We start from the raw sequence: 4984 nt of genomic DNA, 5'->3' as shown, positions 1-4984 counted from the left end.
GTCAGTATTAATGTTCATAGTAAATTAAAGTCAGACAACGCAATTTAGTTGATTAATATACTTTCCAAGAATTTGTCACAGAATAACTGTTTCTTTAACAAGTTTCCCCATAAAGAATAAAAAATACCTCAGTACTTTTATGCAAAAGATAGCAGAGGAAGAAATTTTCAATATTATTCAATTGTGAATTAGTATCATGACCAGTATCTAAATCTGGTTTGCTTTCTATATAATTGAAATATTTTGACTACAACTTAAAAACCGCAAGATACTTATGAAATAATATTTATATATTGATTTGCCTTATACTTTGGTGAGCTACTAATCAGGTTTTTAAGCAATGCGTCGTCAGACCCCAAACTATACGAATGTAGTACAAAACAAAGAATTATTAGGTAAATGCTTTGAAAGTTCATCCTTAATTTTACAATATATGAAATATATATTCAAGAAAACTGAGTCAAAATGAGCAGCGCCTCTTAAAAAAAAAAATAAATCGGATCCAATACCGTTTATGGGAGGCACTTTTAAATATGAACTCATTCTATAATTAATTTGATGAATCGCAAAGTTTGACAGTCTATCCATTATTTACGATCCAGCTGTGTCCTGTGGTTTTCGTCGGCTAACTGCTAAATTTTAACTCGATCACGGGACAAACTGCACAAACAAGAAAAAGAAAAGAACTAAAAGTAAGTGTTAGATAAATTAAACCATAAATATTAAACTATTGCATAAAAAAGTAAATAAAATTCTTAGCTTGAGGATTTTTAATGTCTAGAAGATTAATATCCATAATTTCCTACTTCTATGGTGGCACGTACGTAAAAGTTTCCATTGACTTAATTGCAGCATAAAAATCAAAACAAATTAAATGATAACTAAAAGTAAACCAGTTAACAAGTTATGTATTCAAATCAGCTAGCATAAAAATTAATATACCTCAGGATGAAAACTGTAAATAGTTTTACATTAGTTAGTTTGAAAGGACAAGTAGGATTCAAAACGATTTCCTATCAATGAAGAAAATTTATCTTATATATTTATTAGTGTTCTTTCATTTTGGAAAATAATTTTTAATTATTATGTTAAGAAGACACGGTATTCAAGAAACTGATATTAATATTAGTATCCGTTGAAGTTGTTTGACGAAAAACATTTTATGTAAGTGTATATGTTGCACAATTAATCAATGTCTAGAGGAATACTTATGGTGGCATATTTCTGCCCCCTACATGCAAGATAAATTATCTTAACATGCAACATAACTATGTAGACATGCAACATATTTATGTTAACATGCAAGAAAATTATGTCAACATGCAAGTTACAAATTTTATAAGAAAATATAATTTAAATGTGGGTAAATTTAATTACTAATGCCTGTATCTGACATTTTAGATTGAATATGCAACATAATTATGTAGACATGCGATTTATGTATGTCAACATGCAAGATAATTATGTCAACATGCGACTTATTTATGTCAACATGCAAGATAATTATGTCAACATGCGACTTATTTATGTCAACAGATAAGATGATTATGTCAGCATGCAACATATTTATGTCAACATGCAAGATAATTATGTTTACATGCAAGATATGTAAGTTGATACAGTGTATGCAATTTATTATTTTGCATGTTGACATAAATAAGTTGCATGTGAACATAAATATCCTGCATGTCCACATAATATCTTGCATGCTAACATAAGTATCTTGAATGTCTACAGAATTAACTCGCATGTTGACATAAATATCTTGCATGTGTACATAATTAAATCGCATGTTGACACAACTATCTTGCATGTCAACATAATTATCTCGCATGTTAACATAAGTACTTCGCATCTTCTCATAATTATGTTGCATCTTGCATCTACGATGTCAGATACGAGCGCCAGAACGGGATTTTACCCATATTTAAATCATACGGAAACGTATAACTGCCTCGTTTTGTTGTTTTAGAACGCGATTTTATGATATAAAAATGTTGTCAAATACAATTACTTCAAGGTTTGGCGATTTAATAATGACAACAATCTCTGATGAATAATATTTTTCTTATATGTTTTAGACGACTTACACACTTTGATATATCAAAGTTGAATTCCTAAATGTCGCACTAAAATAATTTGTAAACATTATGCCGCTTCAATTGAATATCGCAGACATTAGTGCAATATAATATATATGAATACTTCGCTTAGACGACTCGATTTAATCAAAGAGAAAAATTCATCAAAATTTGAACGTCATGTAACATCAGATTTATACAAGATACCGGATTTTATCAGTCCAATTTGGGCCCCCGAAGGAGCAAAAAAATATTTACAAACAAAAGAAGGAGGAGGATCCAATTAATAGAACAAACATAATCTTACATATAAGGAGAGCAATTGATAAAAACGTGTATAAGAGATATACTGAATATACATACATGTATTGCATATGTTATAATAATATTATAGTTAAAGGCAAGAAACTGGGAAAAAAGTACATATATGCATATCAAAATATCCTCAATTAAGGTAGATTACCAAGGAATCTACACTGTAGCAAGTGATCTAAGGATGTCAGGGTATTCATTAGTCATGAGCCAATAAAATTATTTATCATAAGATAGAGACTGAAAATTTTTACATTTAATTTTACAAATATTTTTGAGTTCAAGTCTTTGTAATTAACAGAATAAGATGAGGACATACAAAGAAAAAAATAATTTCATCCTAAATATAACGTATTGCACTGAGTTGATGTCTGATTTAAATAAAAAATTTCAAATAGTTATAGGATATCTTGCAGGCTCTTCCCTAAATAATAAATCTCATGAATGTTACTTCAAAGGACAGTCACTATATTTGGTAATACTTGTCCACTATTCAAACTGTGATAACGATATCTTTAATCTTATTCTTAGCTTGGAGAACATATCCAGAAATATAAGCAATAAATATTTTCGTCTGATGTGATGTCATGCATTAAATATGGCCCCGAAATATTGTGAATTCAAAATTTCAAGAAAGTTGGTATATTTTCTTTGATAATTCAATTGGAAAAAAATCGAGCGCACGTCTGCACATACTCTATTTTTAACATGATGTGTAGATTGATAAAATGAATGAAATAAGTTGCATTTTGTCCTCTTTCTTTTTGAAGATAACACACAAGCTCATTAGTTAGTTAGTGCTGTTACGACACAATTTTTTTCCCCAATCATGCTTTGATTTATTTGGTAAATTCAGATTTATGTTATAATTTATACCATTATATATACATTTTATGAAGTTGCTCTTTGGGAACATTTAAAAAAGCATATACATAAAGAATAATAACGCTGCAAAAACTACAAATTTCTTTTTGTTTATTCTGGGAAAAAAACATTGCAATTACCGACAGCGTGAAATTTTTAGATTTTTATCATTTTTAAAAATAATTTTTTTTAAATAATCCATTTCGAAGAATAATAATCAAGCACGTAGCCACGGTTTTCAAAGAGTGTCCCATGTCCTTAGTAAAGCACACACTCAGAAAAAGAGGAAAGCATTTTCTAGAGACCCCGGTATGCACTACGGGCCTGCAAGTAGTGGTATAACAATTTGAATTTTTTTATTTAGATCAGACATCGATGCAATGCAATACGTTATATTAATAAATCTGGTGTGACAAGTTGTTCGAATTTTGCTGAATTTTCTCTTTGGTTAAATCGAGTCGTCTACGCGGAGTCTTCATATATGTTAAATTGCACTAATGTCTGCGATAAATAATTTTAGCGGCTTAATTTTTATACATTATTTTAGTGCGACATTTAGGAATTCAACTTTGATGTATCAAAGTGTATAGGTCGTCTAAAACATATCAAAAAAGTATTATTCGCAAGAGATTGTTGTCATAATTAAATCGCCAAACCTTGAAGTAATTGTATTTGGCAACATTTTTATATCATAATATCGCGTTCTAAAACAACAACACGAGGCGGTTATACGTTTCCGTAAAATCAGATTCCCTTAAAGGATTTGTAATTATCTTGCATGTTGACATAATTTTCGTGCATGTTGACATAATTTTCTTGCATGTTAACATAATTTATCTTGCATGTAGGGGACAGAAATATGCCACCATAAATACTGGAAGGACAACTACCCATCTAAGTGCCTGCAAGTATTTTTGTGATTAAATAAGTAATCTTAAAAAATTGAGGGAGAGGGCTAAATTAGGCTGCGCCTGCTGCCCAATCCTATTCACGATAACATCAGTATATAAAATATTGTTTAAATTAATTAAAAAATTGTAATTTCAAAGTGAAAATGACATTCATTTTATTGATATTTATTTCTATTTTGTCTTTTTAAATATGAAACAAAAAAGTTTTTATTCGAAAAGAGTTGCCATCAACTTTTATCCTTTGTACGGATTTTTCAACATCGATGGTCTAGATTTTTCCAAAGTCCAATGGTCTGCACCAAACCCTGATGGTTTTAAACGCCAAGGTCCGATGGTGCGGAAAATAATTAACGTTTGTGACGTCATAGTACTACTGCGCCAAATTTTAATGGTAGACCGTGCCAAGATCTTACATAAATACAAATAATTATGCGAGTACAAACCCTTATTTCTCGGATAGGTGCGAAACTAACCCTAATCGGTCGAAAAGTGTGTAAGAAACTTCTCGGGTTGGTTCAAAGCTATCCCATAACCAATTTAGTAATGTGCAAAGACTAACCCTAATCAGTCAAGTGGTGTGCGAGGACTTGAATCCTTAAAAATCTCAAGTGGATGGAAAATCATTAAAATTTTATGCTAGAACAAATGCAGAAATGATTTATTTAAAAGAGTAACAACGTCTAGGATTGAAGTCGGAATATTGTGACGTCATCAACTTTGATTGCTTCAGCGCACCATTACACTTTCACGCAGCGTGTCTCATAGGAAACGAGCCATCGGAATTTGGCGTGACCATCGGACTTTGACCTCCGTATC

Source organism: Saccostrea cucullata, unplaced genomic scaffold, assembly GCF_032062105.1.
Source record: "Saccostrea cucullata isolate Sc308-1 unplaced genomic scaffold, CSIRO_AGI_Scuc_v1 ctg4179, whole genome shotgun sequence".
NCBI classification, from domain to species: Eukaryota; Metazoa; Mollusca; class Bivalvia; order Ostreida; family Ostreidae; genus Saccostrea; species Saccostrea cuccullata.
The sequence above is the reverse complement of the archived record's forward strand: the minus strand, read 5'-3'. Positions refer to the sequence as shown.